This window comes from Macaca fascicularis, chromosome 6 (genome assembly GCF_037993035.2).
Source record: "Macaca fascicularis isolate 582-1 chromosome 6, T2T-MFA8v1.1".
Lineage (NCBI taxonomy): Eukaryota > Metazoa > Chordata > Mammalia > Primates > Cercopithecidae > Macaca > Macaca fascicularis.
The window spans coordinates 7,656,766-7,676,266 of NC_088380.1; the positions used below are offsets into that span (position 1 = coordinate 7,656,766).

At 37.4% G+C, this 19,501-nt stretch overlaps 1 long non-coding RNA gene across 1 annotated transcript; it reads left to right on the plus strand.

Moving 5' to 3' along the window:
• Positions 1 to 51: 51 nt before the first annotated feature.
• On the plus strand, positions 52 to 18,329 carry LOC135971083 (uncharacterized). The gene is made up of 4 exons (XR_010587157.2): positions 52 to 404; positions 5,987 to 6,087; positions 13,303 to 13,429; positions 17,714 to 18,329. It is a non-coding gene; the product is annotated as an uncharacterized lncRNA (long non-coding RNA).
• The last annotated feature ends 1,172 nt before the right edge of the window (positions 18,330 to 19,501 follow it).

Here is a 19,501-nt window from a genome sequence, read left to right on the forward strand (position 1 = left end):
GGAAAAAAATGTCGTGGTTCTTGGTTCCTGATAGGCCCCTCAAGGCTGAACCTCCTCACATGTTGGGGCTTTAAAGATACAGCTGTATCAGGCCGGGTGTGGTGGCTCACACCTGTAATTCCAGCACTTTGGGAGGCCGAGGAGGGCAGATCATGAGATTAGGAGATCGAGACCATCTTGACTAACATGGTGAAACCACATCTCTACTAAAAATACAAAAAAATTACCCGGGCGTGGTGGTGTACACTTGCAGTCCCAGCTACTTGGGAGACTGAGAGAGGAGAATCACTTGAACCCAGGAGGTGGAGGTTGCAGTGAACTGACTCCAGCTTGGGCAACAGAGTGAGACTCCATCTAAAAAATACAGCTGTATCAAATCTGCTTGTGCTTTAGCCATCTGAGAGGTGAGAATCTTCTGTTTTTGTTATTTGCAACCAATTCTTAAATAAGTGAGTAACAATGTCAAATCAAAATAATCATAGCAAATTATTAAAACATTATGAAAATATGTAGAGATATTAAATTTATTTAAGATATAAGCTTATGTAGCAATATTTACATGGACATCACCATTTCTTCCTATATCCAAACCAGAAAACTCATAGAATTGAGGTAATCGAAAATACAGAATTTAAATCTTCATTATTCTCTTCAAAGTAAGGAATTAAAAAAGAATAATCCTGTGATTCCCTCTCTTTACTAATTTATAGTATACTGCATGATGAACACATTTGACTCTCAAGTCAGCAAGGAATGAAAGAGATTAAGCAATTTCATTAGTTATCTAACTCTAAAATGAATGATGTGTTTATAATGATTCAGGATGCTGATACAGTGCAAACACGTTCTTACCACGGCCAAAGCTAAATTGGTTGGGGAGAAATTGTGGATGATCATGAGTAAAATATTTCTTCTTTCATGCTTAAAGATGACGGAGAAAGAGAAAAAACTGTAAAGGCAGCAAGATCATCGTCTTGCACTTAATAACATTGAAAAGGTTCGACTGCTGCTTCCAGTGGAACTCAAAATGAAGAAGTTATTTGTATCTTATTTATCTTTAGCTCTTTTTACCCCATACCATGCAGAGGTGTCTGCCACAGGGGAATGTCCAATGAGTCATCTTGTTATGTTGCAGAACACAGAAGGCTTCTCTAGATTTTTTTTAATGGTTTTTGAGAAATAAAAGAGCGACATTCCTGATTCTTTCATTACTTCCTCACTGAGAGAGTTAACACATTTAATTTCTGCTTGACAGCTGGGCATGGATTAAGTCTGTTAAGCAGTTAATCCCTTATCTTTCAAACGTAGAGATTTCACCAATGGCATCTCAAAGACGTGCTTACAAGGCAATGTATATTTCTGAGTTACTTACTGAACTGGAACTTGGTTTCCCGAAGGCTGTTACCAGGTGTTTTACCAGGTGACCCATGTCAAAAACAACTTACTTCTCCTTAATTCACAGTAAGCACTTGAAGCAATACCCTGCTTTTAAATGATATGTCTACATTGGCATGAATAATGAATATATTCTTGTTATTATTTCTAGTCCTTGACTTAACACCAGAATGCTTTCTTTATTGTTTTGAAGATCTTAAAAATATATTATAAATGGAACCCATAGTCGTTTCAGAAAATGTGGAAAGTCAAAAAGCAAAAAAATTGTACACATAAGTAAAGTCACCAATACTTCCACCATCCACAGTTTATCACTGATAAGGTTTGCTTGTGTGCTTACCTTAAACTTTTGAAATAATGAGTGATCAATATTCTAACTATTCATTTAATGCTATAGAATAATTTTCCCAACTTTTTTGAAAACACGAACATTAGGGATAGCTTAGTTTATGTGCTCAATCTCATACTATCCTTTTAGATACTGAGTAACCCCTAAATGTGTGTACCTTGATTGCACTTGTACGAATTTCAGCAATCGTGCTGATTTCCAGTAGCTATGTTATATATGTTATATGTTATATATGTTATATGTTATATGTTATATATGTTATATGTTATATATGTTATATGTTATGTGTTATATGATTCATGTGAATACAATTCAGTGATATCTTCACCAAGCAGAAAACAATGTCCTCTGGCCTCCTACAGTTCCTAGGGTACCGGCCCCAAGCCAGCTCACCCATCCGCAGCACCACTAAATATCTAATGCCCTGAAATACCAGTTCCTATGGAAACCTCACCAAATGGACAGTGAAATAGGAGGATAACTAATTAAATATTTTAATTCTCTGATGCCTGAGATTTTCTAAATACATTTCCTCTTTTGTTTTGTTCTAGAGTGAATTCTTTAAGTGCTCGAGACTACATTGATTTATGTGGCTAATGTATACAGGCACGCACATCCAATTCTGAGTCTCTATCAGGAAATACACAAAATGTATACTACATTCCTTGTCTCATAGATGTAGCTTGATTTTTTTTTTTTATTTCTAGTTTTATTATAGTAGCAGTTCCCCATTGGCCTTCAGCAGGAAATGACAGCGTACTTTTAAAATAACTTTATGTGTTAAAAGGATTTGGGTTGAGATAATTTAGAATTAAGAAGGAATAAACATATTTTGTAAATGTAATGTTCCAAAAGCCATCTTTGGATCCCAGCCGAAAAGACTCTGATTCTTATCACAAGCACTCTTTTCTTTTTTTTCTTTTCTTTTTCTTTCTTTCTTTCTTGCTTTCTTCTTTCATTCTTTCTTCTTTCTTTTTCTTTCTTTCTTTTTTTCTTTTCAATCCTGAGATAATAGCTTTCCATCTTGCTGGTCTTGGGATGCAGGTTCTATCAACTTTAAAGACAGGGTTCCAAAATACAGTTGGTTTGAAATATTCAGGACAATGACCCTGCAAGACCAGTAAGAACTGGCCTGGGTCTTCCTTGCCCTGCAGAGGATGTGGCTGGATACATCAGAATGATAGCTTCAAGGGCATGAGCCTACCTGGCTCATTCTCTGTATTTCTCTGATAAGGGTGGGGCAGGAGAGGAAGTCAGATCAACAAAACCTACCGTTGTCAGGTCATGAGCTACTGCTAGATGCTTCATGTACCCATGAACTCACTTTATCAAACACACCCACTTATAACTGAGGTTCAAAGAAGTTAAGACATGGCCCCAGGCCGTTACAAAGAGTGAAGCAGCATCAAGGGGGTGATCTTCTCCCACTTCCTAATCACTGTCATCTCCCTACATTCTTGCAAAATTTTCTTTTCTCCCCAATTGTCAGTAGTTCTATGCAAATTATTCTCAGGAAGCAATAGTTACATATATACACTGCAGACACAAAAATATTGGCCAGCCATATGCAGACAGCGTAGCCCTATTAAGAAAGGGCGCTATTCAAATATCTTGCAGAAAATCTATCTAGTAAATGTTCACTGAGGATCATGTTTCATGAAATAGAATGACTGGTGAGCTGAGTGCTGCATCTGCCTGGACAGCTTCTTCTCTCACTCAGCCATGGGGTGTCTTTCTCGCTCCCCCTTGGCGGCATTCAAGAAGCATATGATGAATCATGTTCTTTTCCATCATTTCAGGGCTGATATTAGTCAACAAATAATTCAGTTGGAACTGAGCGCTAACACTGCAGGCCCAAGTTTATGAAGACACAAGAGTAAGTTCTGACCTACAATTGGAATGATATCTTATGGGAGGCTCCATGGTTCAGACTGAAGTGCAAATAAGACGAGTTTTATCTCGATCTCGTTTCATCCCATTTTCATAACAGCGTAAATTCATATCTTAATAACTTCAATTTTCTCAAATATGTATTGTCTTGGTCATAAAGGTAACAATGAAAATATGTTACTGGATTTGACACAGAAAAACAAATCTAAGTAACTGCAGCATTAGTTGTAGGTTACATACAAAGAGAGACACTGTTCATTTTCTAGTAAAGTGTAGGAATTCATATTGCTTTCATTGGACACTTTCTACGTTCTCTGTTTTTCCTAAGTTAGGTAAGGCAACTAAACCCACCACTCCAGGGAGATGAATGACAATCATTTTAATAGGGGAGTATATGCTTGAGCTTGGAGTTCTCTAAAGTGCTCAAAGTGAACAAGAAGTAATTATAATGGGCTGCAAGTACACTCAGGCAACTTACAAAATGCTGTGAAAACACACTATAGCTATTATATGAGAAGATTTACTGCATGGTCCTTCAAACTTCAAACTTCTAACAAATTAACAAATAACATGTGTTTTTTTGTTTTGTTTTGTTTCGTTTTGTTTTGAGATGGAGTCTAGCTCTGTTGCCCAGGCTGGAGTGCAGTGGCACGATCTCGGCTCACTGCAAGCTCCGCCTCCTGGGTTCATACCATTCTCCTGCCTCAGCCTCCCAAGTAGCTGGGACTACAGGCCCCCGCCACCACGCCCGGCTAATTTTTTGTATTTTTAGTAGAGACGGAGTTTCACCGTGTTAGCCAGGATAGTCTCGATCTCCTGACCTCGTGATCCACCCGCCTCGGCCTCCCAAAGTGCTGGGATTACAGGCGTGAGCCATCACACCCAGCCACAAATAACATTCTTTAAGAAAGAAGAACGTCAGGAAGACAGTTCATGTATGATTTAGGTAAACATTATCAAATGCATGTACACAAATGCACACAAAAATCTTTGCACAACATATGAGATGAGTAGATAAAACCACAGAGGAAATGCACGCCTATACTCACAACTGCCATTCTGTGGGAGGTCTTCAAGGAAAATGACCATCAAAGAACTACTTGGATGAGCCCTGAGAACACCGTTCCTCCTCTCAGGAATGAGTGGGGAAGCTCAGTACTGTGTGTAAGCTCCTCTTCCAAGGCAGAGTCACGAATGGGCAGCCGTGGACACTCATTCTGGTTCACCATGTGTCTATGTTCCACTGGAGGATCCGTGGCCTCAGGGGCATCTGGACAGCACTCGGGATGGGAGAGAGTGGCTCTGTGTCCCAGGAAAGGAAGAGGGTAGAGGCCTTTAGAGTTTGCTGTACCTGGGGGCTTATGTGAAGCACGTTCTCCCACTCACAGCCTCTAGCTGACCTAGGTTTCTGAGGATCCCAAGAACAAAACCTCTGAAAAGAATGGGGCCCTATCCTCAGGATTCTGAGATTCTGGAAGGTAACCATACTGAGATGGAGAAGAGGCATGGGAAGGAAAGAGAATAAATCAGAAAGTGAGAGAAATACTCTATAGGATTGAAGTTTAATGAATTGTGGTATGCACTTACTAGAGACCTATGACTTTATTATGTGAATAACTTATACTTTAGGCCATTACCTAGCACAACTAAATTAAACATTTATTTCAAGACGAGATTTGTTGGATGAATATTTAATGATAGGAGCTTTATTACTGAAAATTGCTATTACGTCATTTTTGATCCACACTGATGTTTTAGCTTTATATATATTACTTTTTCATTTATTTTGGTATCTATTAGAAAGATGTATTTTTATTTTCACACATTGTATATTAAACTGAACATTTTATATGTTCCTACTCTCTATTTTTTATTTTCGTAGAGATGGAGTCTCCCCATCTTGCCCAGGCTGGTCTCGAACTCCTGCCCTCAATAAATTCTCCCACTATGGCCTCCCAAAGAGTTGGGATTAGAGATGTGAGCCACTGTGCCAGGCCCTCAGATATTCCTATTCTTGACAGTGGTTTCACTATTAATTTCCTACCCATACTATAACTTGATTTCAGACCAGAGTTTCCAACCAGAAGTTAAAATGTCATATTGAACTATTTTCAACACAAATATTTGTGAAACATAGGAAAAAAACATGGTCTAAGAAAGTTTGAAATGAATACATGTCCTAAAATGTAATTTTAAAATGTTTGATATTATATATACCACAGTCAAACTTGGCAGTCCTTTAAATGATATATTAATAATGTTGTTGTTTTAGAATAATTTTGGCTGAATTTATTTCTATGTAAATATTCCATCCTACAAAATACTTCTTCCTACTTTTCTTTTCGCATGCAGATATTAAGTGTGTAATGCAATGAGGATGGAGCAACATATACATCAATCAAGATAGAGAACATGTCTGTTACCCCCAAAAATTCTCTTACACCTGCTTCCAGGTGATGCTCCTGGCAACCACCAGTTTGGTTTGTAGCATCAAGACTTTACCTGTTCTTGAATTTCAATATATGGAAGCAAGCAGAAGCATAATTCAGCTTCTTTTATTCATAGTTCTTGAGAGTCATTCATGCTGTTGTTTGTATCAGTAGTCCATGTATTTTTTTAAACTAGTGAATCATATTCCAGTGTATAAACATACCACAACTTCTTACATTATTCTTCTGTTGATGGACACATGGCCTTTTCCAGTTTTGGTTGTTATGGGAAAAGCAAATGTAAACATTCTTAAGACTTTTTGTGGGCATTATTGTTTGTTTTTGGTAAATACCTGCTAATAGTGGAATTGCTGGATCTTAGGGTTGGTGTAAGTTTACATTTATCAGAAACTGCTGAACTGCTTTCCAAAGTAACAGTTTGCATGTATGAATCTTAATTGCTCCACAACCACTCCAACATTGGGTGGTATTGATCTATTTAATGTTAGCCATTGGAGTAGTATGAAATGCTTATTGTGAATGTAATTTTGGTTTAGCTCATGAGCAATGATATTGACCATATTTTCATGTGCTTAGTGGCCATTGTTATATTTTCTTTTTGAAATATATGTCTAAGTATTTTGTCTATTTAATTTTGAATTTTTTTTTCTTTTTATTGAGCTTTAAGAATTATATTAGTTCTGGATCTATGACAATCCTCAAATATACATATTCTGAATATTTTCTTTTATCATGTGGTTTACATTATCACTTGTTTAATCATATATTATGAACAGAATTTTTTAAAAATCACATCCAATTAATCAAATTTTTTCTTTTATGCTGAGTCCATTTTGTGGACTAAATATCACTGCTACACCAAAGTCCCGAGGTTATGCTCTAATATACTTTAGCTGCTCTCAAATGTTAACTTTTACATTTAGGGCAGCGATCCATCTTAAATTAATGTTTTTGTGATTTGTTATGTATTCTTGACAAAATGAGCCTTTTAATATATTTTTAAATCCTTTGTAATCTCTGGTAATATTTCCAATCTTGAATTCAATTTCATCTGATATTAATCCAATTCTACCAGCTTCCTTATTCTTACTTTTGTATGCTATATCTTTCCTCCATCTTTACACAGTTCTTTATCTGAGACTTTATATTATGTTGCTGAACCTGATTTTTTTATCTCATCTTCTAGTCTCTGCTTTTTAACTGGAGTTTTCAGTCTATTTATATTTAAGGCAATTGCTGATACGATTGGTTATAGTTCTTCCACCTTGCAATGCATTTTCATTTTGTCCTTTGTTTCTCCCTACCTGTAAAACTTTGGGTTAGATTATTGTTATTAGAATTCCAATTCAATACTTTGATTGAATTTTGTTTCAATATTTAAACTGAAATCTGTACTTACACTGAATTAAAAGTAGGACAGTAGAAATAGTCCAAACCAAATGAGAAAAATATGAAAAATGAGAAAAATAATTTAAATTAATTTAAATTATAATTTAAATTATACTTTTTTAGTTGTACATTATATTTCTTCGTAGTGGTTATTTTAGGAATTAAAGTATGCATTCTTAATTTATCACTATCTACTTAAAACTATAAATATTACTTCACATACAGTATAAAAGCTGTCAGTGTATAAATTAACCTATCCACCTGTGTTTTGCTAGTGTCATAATTTTATAAAGTATTTGCTATAAATTTCACATTGCAATTAAATCATCTTTGCATTAAATATTTAGTTTTCTTTTAGATAAAATAATAGAGGAAAAATGTCATCTTTTACATATGCCCACATATTTCTTATTTTATTTTTATATTTTTGAGGCAGTCTCTCACTGTGGCCCATGCTGGAGTGCAGTGGTGCAATCTCAGCTCATTGCAACCTTTGCCTTCTGGGTTCAAGAGATTCTCGTGCCCCAGCCTCTTGAGTAGCTGGGATTACAAGCGTGTGCAACCACACGTGGTTAATTTTGGTATTTTTAGAACAGATGGGGTTTTGCGATGTTGGCCAGCCTGGTCTCAAACTCCTGGCCTCAAGTGATCCACCCCTCATGACCTCCCAAAGTTCTGGGATTACAGGCTTGAGCCACCCTGCCAGTTGCTTCTACCTACATATTTCTATTCTTCCGTAGATGTACATTTCCATCTGGTATCATTTTCCTTCATGCTGAAAATGTTTTGTGGTACAGGTCTACTGGTGATTAATCTTTTTCAGATTTTATTTATCTTAAAAGTCTTCATTTCAGATTCATGTTTTGCTTGATATAGACTTCTCAGTTAATGAGTCTGAGTCTGTGTGCATGTGTGTGTATGTGTGTATATGAGTATGGCATGCTGATTTCCAGAGTTGTGCATTATTTTCTGAACAGGGTTGTTCCAAGATAGTCATTCTTCTTTCATAGAAATAACTCTTAGTGTACTATTTTTTAAAATATTGATAATTCAGGATAACATAAATGAACCTTTATTATTATGTTTCAAATTCATGTACCAGGCAGGTAGTAAAAAGAGAATTAAATGTATATTTGAAGCAAAAGTATATTTGTAAAAATATTACATTTACTAAATTATAATGCCAATAAAGATTGCCATTAAATTAATCCTTACACTGGAATTGATATCCAGTTAACAATAATTCTCATCATTATTTATATTGGCCTAAATTCATTTTATCTTTGCAAAATAAAATTATGGAATTCTAAAACCAATCATTAGTTGATAGGGAAGGTTGTCAACAGAAAAATATAATTCATAAATGCAAACATATTTTATTATCAAGTATCATAATACATCATTTAATTGGTTTCAGTTGAATAAAACAAGTTACCCCAGGTTTCTTGTAAGTATGAAAGAAAATAAAAATGTTATGACAATACACAATATGGGTGATCACTACTATTTGTTCATTTTCTCTAGTACTATTGGTGTCTTGATTCTATAATCCAAACTCAAATTAAAATGGATGCTTCACATTTTCTAAAAGTATTCTTTTTGGGGATTGAGGAGTGTTTCCTTGGGAAACAGCCTCACAGTGTTACACATATTATATCTGTATGATGGATAGATCCCATGAAAATATGTCAAGCTTCGCTGGCAGGCTAAAACATATGGTAAGGGTTAGACATTTACCATGTGTGAATTTTCTAAGAATAAGTGGTAATAAAACTAGATCTGCTGTCAGTCAGCTATTCTATATTCCAAAGGATAAGTACACATTAAATTCATGGTATTATATTCAGAATTTTAACATAAATAGCACTCCGATAGAGTAGCAGTATAATGTTTCTTGTTTGCTAATTTGTGGTGGTCACGCTTATTAGATTTGGTCCAAGTGTCTTAAAATATTGAAATCAGAAAATCAGAAGTCATCTTGTCCAGTCTATGTCCATCACAGATCTCATTCTTCACATTTACCAACTCCCCAGAGAATCTGTTATATCTTAAACAACTAGCAGAAGGAGAAAAGTTCTTTTATTGTACCAAGGTGTATTTCTCGTAATTTTCAAATTATCGTTTTCAATTTTATCTCATTGAATCTTCTCAGATAAGCTTCTTTCAGAGGTTAACTCAGAGCTCAATACCAGTTCCTACTGTATACCCACTATTTAGATAAATGATGAGATCACAAGCCAGAAAATATTTTAAAACAGCTCTTTAATTTTACAAAAAAAACCCCAGAAGTTTTTAAAAAAAATTTTCCTCGAAATCATGTGCCACTGTAACCCCAGAAGAGGTAAGGATATACATTGCTAAAAACAAAGAGAACACTAATTACTTTTTCATTTTAAAATCGACCTTCTTGACTCCTTTAGCAAAGTAATGATTGTCAAAGGCTTTGTCTGGAGAGAAATGACTGTTATAAATTTTTTATCTCCTCTGGGATGGACACAGCAGCTTGCCAGTTTCACCAGAAATTTTCTCTTTTTCCTTGATAACTCAACCAATATTGATTTTGTTTAGGCATCTGGTCAGCACAGGCTCTGGAGAGGTAGGCTCCAGAGAGTGAATCCTCGTGGATGTTGGCATTATGGTGATGTCATTTCTCTTCAGGTGACTGGTTGGAAGATATGTGCATGGCATTGTTCTGGCCAATGGCTACAGGGAGAATTCTGTCTAAAATGTCCTGGGGGCGAAAACCCTTTTGTTCTCATGCCCTTTCTATTCAGAATTCTGTTATGGGAGTACAGGACACTTCTTGCTGCAGTGGTTACCTTGTACCCAACAGGTGACAAATTTAGGGAAGAGTATTCATTGTGCCAAGGATGGTACAGCAAAGTGATAAATGGCCCTGGGAATATAGGACTTCATGAAGCCACCTCCAGACATCCTGTTGGATGAAATTATTAATTATCTAGATAATTGAGTCTTGGATGATCAGGAATCCTCTTCCTTGATGCTGAAAGCCATCCTAACCACTATTGCACTTTTAGCACTTCAAAAGGCAAGCCTGCAGACACAGATATAAGAATTTCATTGAATTCCAAGGACAGAGAAAAAGAACAGACGAAGAATAGGAAGTGGAAAGCCCCAGACTGGGTAGTAAGAAGAAAGAAAGGAGGGAGAGCTACGGAGGATTTGGAAGGGGGTAAAGTGTTCTCATAGAACTTCCATAGGAGGAAGCAGACGTTAGAAAAATTTAGGACATGTGTGATAGTGAAAACATTCAACAATCAGTATGGCACGGGCACAGCCCTCAGCATGGACTCCTGTCTTGCATTCACAAAGGGTGCTGTATCAGAGCAGCACCAATAGCGCCTGGCAGGCTAGCAGGGGGAGAATCGTTCGCTCCTGAGAACCTGTCCCTCACCCCCACAACACACACACCGAATTTTCTGCCTCAAAAATCCCTGCATGCCTCTGAATGTCAGGAGGCCCTGAAGACAGCTGGGGTGAGAGCTGGCCATCTTGCCTGGGTCTATCAGGGTGCCAGGCAAAGTTACCTCAGTCAAGGGTAATGGAAAAGAGTCCGTGAGAGCTGATGGAAGTCCGGCAAGACTGGAGTGTCGCCAGACCCTGACTGGGGTGGCCACAAGTTACACTGTCCATCAGCCAGTGCTAATGGAATGCCCAAGGCAGACACACCTGCGAAGCCACCGGCACAGTGAGCCTTTCTGACAAGTGAGGATCACAGAAGCCCCTGGGTCTGAAGCTAAGATTCCTCTTGCATATCGAATCTCCCCTTCCCCTGAATCCTAGGGGACACTTTGGTTAAGTTTGGGAAGGGTGGGCAGATCTTGAAACTGGAGCTGCTGCTGTCAGCTCAGAGATTGGATTATGTAAAGAGGTTATATAAATAGAAATATAACCCCATTATATAAATATAAATATAACCTTTTTATATAACCCAATCTCATAAAAATACAATCTGTAAAATTCAAGATAGTGTAAATAAACCTTTATTCATATTTTTCAATAATAATAATATAACCCAATCAATAATAATATATAATAATCAATAATAATAATATAACCCAATCTTACATAAATACAATCTGTATTCATACTGATATACATATATTATATATAATATATGTAAATATAACCCCTTTATATAACTTAAGCTTATATGATACTATCTGTAACACCATACATATGGGGTTATATAATTTATCTGTATATAAATTTGTATTTATATATAAATATATCTATACAAATTTATATAAATCTGTATATAAAGGGGTTACATAAATATTAATATTTATATAATATTTATATTATATATAAAGGGCATTATACATATATATATATAAAAATAAGGGGTTATTTGTATATAAACATAACCCCTTTATATAACGCAATCTTATGTGATACACTCTGTAACCCTACTTACAGATTATATTAGTCTGTTCTCACGCAGCTGTGAAGAAATACCTGCGACCGGGTCATTGATGAAGGAAAGAGGTTCACTTGACTCACAGTCCCGCATGGCTGAGGAGGCCTCAGGAAACTTACAATCATGGTGGAAGGCAAAGGGGAAGCAAGGAACCTTCTTCACAAGGTGACAGGAGAGACAATGCGTGCCGAGTGAAGGGGAAAGCCCCTTGTAAAACCATCAGCTCTCATGAAAACTCACTCACTATCATGAGAACAGCATGGGGGAAAGCACCCCTGTGATTCAAGTACCTGCACTTGGTCCCACCCTTGCCACATGGGGATTATTAAAATTCAAGATGACATTTGGGTGGGGACACAGAGCCAAACCCTATTACAGATCCCGACTGATGGCAGGCACTGCACTCCAACAACTTCCTCTCCTCCCTACCTCAGAGATGGGGCTCTGTGAAAAGCTGAAATCACTTATAGAAAAATAAAGCTCAGGTGAGCTCTACTTGAGAAGGGTATTGCTGGGAAGCATTTTTTTCTGAGTTACAGCTCGAAAGAAACCTCCATCAGGCACACTGTGCAACATAGAGATTCTGAGCCCAGGTTCTGCTTGGTTACTCGTATTGCCGTGGTCTTAGTTTCCCACCATCATTTCTTAGAGTTCATTTCTGAAATTAAATACACATTCTAAAATAATCAAGTCTAGATTTTGTATGTGCTCATTAATCATTTTAAAATTTGCTATGTTTTAATTATCTTTAGTTGCTTACTCCCTACTCCCACTATTATTTAATTGAAATTTATATTCCACCTATTTTTAAACCAGTTGGAATTATCTTTTTAATTAAGCACTATTTGAAATAGAACAATCAGAGGACTGCCATTAATCCACTAATCCTTCTTGGGAATTGGGTAGGGTATCGATCAATCGTTAGTCAATTAAAAAAACAGAAAAGCTTCCAGATGGCTAAAAGAAGCTACAAAACTCAAAGGATTACAGGATTACATATGTATTACAGTAAAAATAAGTAAATTAATTAAACAAGATCATGAATGTGGAGTATCCAGTTGTCTGAGCAGCTTGAACAGTGTGGATCTTTCCCTAAAGGTCTTATACTATAAGACCTTGTGTAAGAATATGATAAATTATTCTGGAGCAATGATCATAAAGAAGGTAAATAAGCACGAGTAATCATCTTTTAAATGCTTTGAAACATTTTAGACATTTCAATGGTTTATGCATCTAACAATCACTGGATTGAAAGTGTTGAGTGGAACCAGTATCCTTTCTGCTTCTGGTTATGGCAACCTATTTAATAAGAAACATACCTGGACGATAGCAGTTCAGCATTTCTTAATACAAATCTCCATGGTTATTTGTCTTGCTCTGTTGCCTAGGCTAGAATGCAGTGGTGTGATCTCGGCTCACTGCAGCATTGACCTCCTGGGCTCAAGCTATCCTCCCACCTCAGCCTTCAGAGTAGCTGGGACTACAGGCGTGCATCATCATACTCGGCTAAGTTTTGTGGGTATTTGTGTAGAGATGGGGTTTCACCATGTTTCTCAGGCTGGTTTCGATCTCCTGGGCTCAAGCTGTCCGCCCACCTCACCCACCAAAAGTGTTGGGATTACAGGCGTTGAGTCACCTCGCCCAGCCTAAGAGCCCATTCTTAAACTCTGGGCTCTAAAATAAGTCTAAGAACCAGGCTAAGTACAAAAATCATTTTATAAATTCCATTTTGCCCTTTTGTTTAGATGTAATTCACTGAAACACTACCGATAGACCCTGAAGAAGAAAAGGGCCGAATATTATTTGGGTCAAGAATACTTTACTCGCAGGAAGCAAAAACATTCTGAAAGGTTCCCAATGAAAGAAGACATCTGATGGGCAATGTATGAATCACTGGACTAATCTGATTTTGTTATGCACTTACACCTGTGATTCCTGATGTCAAACTTCGCAAGTCCTTTATGCCTTGAATTTTCCTATAAAACACCATTGAAAAAGGCAAAGAAGACGGCTAGTGGATACTTTTCTACACCGTCAATGTAGAGGGTTGGCAACAAGGACTTACAACTTACATTTGTAAAATTTTGTCCCAAACAGACATAATTGTATTATGTGCAAATTTAAAGACGAAATATAATTACATACTTTTCTCTTCATATAAAAAAGTAAATGCAACCCTGTAACAATACATAATTACAAACTGTATATCTTAAGAGTAGATACTTTGCACTCTAATGAAACTTGATATAACGTAATTTGAATTAACACTGAGCAACCTCCAAGCCTGATATATATTTTCTATATTTTAATCTAGATATTTTAATATTAATATCTTTAAGATTTCTAAGTGTATATGTTCTAAATGTTTAAGATAAGTCTTCCATTTGTTGGCTCCTTGGAAGAATATATTTAGTAGAACAGCTCCCTGCAGCAGGGAGACAGATTTTTTTCCCCATGTATTAGTTATTAGACTATAATGCAATAACGAGGGTCTCGGTTGAAGATTGCTTTTTTATTCCTTTTGCCTGCTGAGCATGAAAATGTCTTCAACGTTTCTCAGTAACAATGTAAATACAGCTTGTCTTGATAGAGTTCGCACATTAACCATATATGGTCATTTGGAGGCAATTGGCCACAGGAGCCCAGCAACCTTCCCTAAACATTGTCCCAGGCACCAGGTTGCACTGAAATAAGAGCTGAGAGAAGTACATTTCAGGTGGCTTATGTGCAGGAAAAAGCAGATTCTGTCTCTTTCAGGAAGGTTCAATTGATTATTCATTTGAAATACCAATTATTACTCTGACAGTAGTTTCTTAACTAGTTTTTATGTAAAAATTTTGTCACTATTTATCTATGTATTCATTTTATTTAAAAAATCCCAGTGTTTAGAATTCCTTGCTCATAGTGATATAAATGATCATGCTTTTTAAATAATAAAGGACAAAACGAGCCTGCATGCTAGTCATCGTCATAATGCATTACTAAAAAGATGTACTCTCAACATGTCTTTTACTTAACCCTCCCAATACTCAAAATACTGCTTAACAGTAGTGGCTTGCTATTTTAGGACAGTGATCAGGATTGAAATAGTGTTATAATCAGCTAATGGCGCGGAGAGTGGGTGAAGGAGGGAGGTCAAGGAGAGCCCCAAATGTAGACGATGAGAATCAGCTCTCTGCACAAGGGAAGTGGAGGGTGGTGGGTAGGTGACAGTTGGTGTGAAGGGGTGTGGGTGAAGGGTGCCATTGCAGACAAAGGAAGAAACAGGGATATAGGTCCCGAAATGGTGGGAGTGGGGTGTGGCAGAACCTCAGGGGGCTCCCTGCAATTATTTCTGCAGCCTAAAGCAAGAGCTATAATGGCATTAGAGGGCAAAGCCGGGCAGCTGCAAGCAGGAAGGAGATGGTGGGGGAAGAAACTGCGAGAGACTTGAGAAAATACTGGGTAACATTGACAGGAAAAATAGTTGTTTGGATGTGGGCCCGTGACAGAGTAAGAGTAGGACAATCCAAGCCTCCTGGAGCCAGGAGAAGGTTCGTTAGGTTGGGACATTGAGTTCAGTTTCAGACTCATCACTGATGAGAGCTGAGGGTGTAGCTGGGATACTATTTGGAAGAGAATCGCACAGCAACTTAGGTGTGAAGATATTCATATGTATTGCATGCTGCAGCACTCAAATATGCTACTTAACATATTTATTATGGTTTCTTTTTGAAGTCTTCCATTTAATAGCAAAAAATCCTGGATTTATTAGAGGGAATCTGTAACTCAGTCCATGAACATGGGGCCTTATAGCATTTGAAATTAAATTTAGAAATATATCACATTTTCCACAAATGCTAGGCATAATGAACAAACAAAATCTAGCAAACAACAAGCCTATTCTGAGCCGTCGTTGTTCTTCATTCTACCCCCTACACTGGTCTTCACACTTGTCAATCAGTGTGGCCATGCAGGGAGCTCACATATTATACTGCATCCTACCTCCGCCTTCTTGCTGTCAGTGTTTCAACACAGTGAAGCTGCAAAGAGGAGGAAGTTCTTTTTTTTTTTTTTTTTTTTTTTTTTTTTTTTTTTTTTTTTTAGATGGAGCCTCACTATGTCACCCAGGTTGGAGTGCAGTGGCGTGATCTCGGCTCACTGCAACCTCCACCTCCTGGGTTCAAATGATTCTCCTGCCTCAGCCTCCCGAGTAGCTGGGATTACAGGCCCCTGCCACCATGCTTGGCTAACTTTTTGTATTTTTTTTAGTAGAAATGGGGTTTCACTATGTTGGCCAGGTTGGTCTTGAACTCCTGATCTTGTGATCTACCTGCCTCAGCCTCCCAAAGTGCTGAGTTTACAGATGTGAGCCGCTGCGCCTCAACGAGGATGAAGTTTTAAATTATCACTTTATATATCCTGAGAGACCTCACTGATATTGCTCAAGATGTGTTACTGGGAACACACAACACATTTTGCCCAAGATGTGTTGCTGGGAACTCAGTACTAGATGCCATTTTTCTTGATTAAAAACCAACCTCAGTGACATTTTCTCCAGATAATCTCTTTTCCTGGACACATTTATTTTATCATTATTTCTTTATATCTCATCTTCTATGTGCTACTGTTATCCTTTGCTCTGTTGGTCAAGTGGAATTGGTAGCAATAGGTGTTCAATCTTTCATGACAACTTTGCCACTTTGAAATTTGAAAACACTGTGAGGTTTTTAAAGATATAGTGGAGGGTACTGTTTAATAGAGTATTAATAGCAAACATATAAAGACAACCCCTTCAGGACCTGGAAATATTTTTGTCAAATGAAGTTTTGCTTAAAGTAATATATTGCCATTATTCGTCAATTGAACTCAGTTTTTAAAAGAATGAAGTTGTCTGCGTCTTTCTTGATTTATTCATTCATTCATATAGTGCATACTTATTAAGCACTTATTATGTGTTTTGCCAATTTCAGGTAATAGGAACATAATGAACAAAAGAAACAAAATATTTTGCCTTGACAGAACTTACCTTTTAGTGAGGGAACACAGGCCATATTAATACAAAAGTAAGATTTGTGGGTATTTACTAATTGTTATGACACACCACTAATACATTTTTTTCTTGCTTTATACCAAAGGAAATAGTACTATTAAATAATTAGACAAAATTCAACAATCTTCTTGGTGCAGTTCAATTTTATTTTATTTATATATTTTTTAATTGAATGCAAACAATTTTTTTCCTTTCAGTCTAAAAATATTGATTAAAATCCATCCCTTTACCCAGCAGTGGTACAAACATGTTTGAAAGAGTCTTAGAAAAATTCATCCATTTTTTATTTTCCTACTTCAAAAATAAATCAGCTGAAGCTTGGAGATCTTATGTGACTTCTCCAAGGATGTATAGTTGATATCAGAGATGGAAGAAAATCCAGTACATTAAGGAAGCAATTCTGAGAATATTTATAATTACTTCACTATAGAGTGGAATAAGACTAGAAGTGAACTTGATTTATTTTCAGATTAAAAAAAAATCATGAATCAAAACGTGAAGTGGCTTAAAATCAAACGTTGGTTGAATTGAGTGGGAAAGGTGAAATGGGACAAAAATATGCATGAACTATATCTCAGCATTGTTCCATAGACGCCATGTCTTGTCCCTTGATATGCATTTTTTTTAAATTTTAGAGCATAATTAAGTTACTCCTTAATGACTATTTTAAGGGACACCTACAAGGGTATACAAATAAAAGCCGAGGTATCCGAACTACCCATTTCCGTAAGCTTGCTAAATAAGCCCCTCTTCCTGCACCTCTCTAGGCAACTGATCCTGAGCACACGTCTCCACGGCGGCATGAGTCATTGCTTTTTAGATCACACTCTCCGTGCAAGAGCCGAGAAATCGATATCTCTCACAAGGTTGCAGACGTGCTGGAAACTGATTAGTCATTAACCTATTGTCACTCCTCTCAGCGCCCATGAAAGGAGCTGCAGCATGTCCATGGATTTTGAAAGAGTATCAGGAGTAAACTTCTCCACGGCAGTGGGCATTTGTGAAAGGTCTGTTCTGGAATACCAGTACCATCTTCTCACATGTTAAGGGGCAAAAATCTCAGTGAGTCACCCCAAATCAGGTTTTACAGATGATTTTTTGAAATATTGATTCTGGTATCGTCCCTGAAAATGTAATTGATCAAATAAGCCCATAAAGTAGGGTCTTTTCAAGGCATGTAAGGACCATTTGGCACCAGATGGACAAGAAAATGAACATATTTAATGTTACAGTCAGCAACGTTTTGTTGATGCTTTGGAAACTGAACTGCAAAGAAGTGCTTAAATGAACTGAAAGAGTTAATTTGACTTCTAAGAGCCATAAACTGGCTTGGGTTGGGTGGATTCTATATTCCCAGACTCTGGTTCAATAAAAACGTAAATGTTATCTGGGTACACAAAGCATATTTCATGGTGATAATGAATCTGTTGACATACTGTTCATACTTTATTATATAAATTTTAGTAATGTATTTGCCAGAGAGAAAAATGAATACACGGGGAAAGACTCCGTGCTCAGCTCTGCAACCTGCCCCGTTTGGCTGGCACACGTCCGCTTCTGTCCTTGGCGCAGTTTGCTGGGCTGCCTTGATTTAATCAATCAGAACCCTGTGGATGTTGAGAGGAACACGACGGCGTCATTGACTGAGCTAATCTAACTGGATTTGAAATAGGAGCTAGAAGATGGGTTATTTTTAAACCAAAACCCGCTGATGCATAAAACTATCCTGCAGCGTGATTGCTTAGATTTATAATCGATTGGGTCTATCTTAGTGTGTATGTAATCCATGAGCGGTGATCAGACTAGGAGGGGATAGGTGGCTTGCGTTCACAGGCAGAGGAGGCCTTGTGCTTTGGCTGGCCTGCCATAGGCTCTGCCTGCAGGCCCAGACTGGAGTGCTGTTTAGTGTGACCTGTTACCAGGACAGTCTTTCTAATTTGCAGGGCCACGGGCAGAATGGACATGTAGAACCCTTTGATCAAAAATTTGTAAGAATTTCAGGGTGGTGACAGCAGAACCTTAAACCAGCTGCACGAGTCACAGACCCAGAAAGTCAGCCTCGCTTGCTGGGTTTTGAGGATAGAGGGCTGCCCTCTAGCGTTACAGGAAAGAGGACTTCTGTTTCCTGATGTTTGCTTTTTATTTTTTCTCCCACACAGGCCCCGTTAGAGATTCCCCAGCAGGTTTCTTTTTGCCACAAATAAATTGCTACAGAGTAAATCTATGGGAGAACCCCTTGCTCTCCACGCCTTACCCTTGGAGTGGCAGCCCTGCTACCCAGAGGCACAGAGATGAACCACAGGACTCCTCGGGGTCCCTTTAGTTTCAAGAGTCCGTATTTCACACTCCTGGCTTTGTACTAAAGGACATTTTTCATTTTACTTCATATGGCTTGTGAGTTATTATTTTGTTTCTTTTTTTCTTTTTTTCCTTTTTTAAAATAGAAACCGTTGTGGAAAACTTTTTAAAATGCATACTTAGCGCACTCTACTCTAAAACATAAATACAGCAACTGTAATGATCGTACTGTTCCACTTTTTTTTTGTATTAAACAT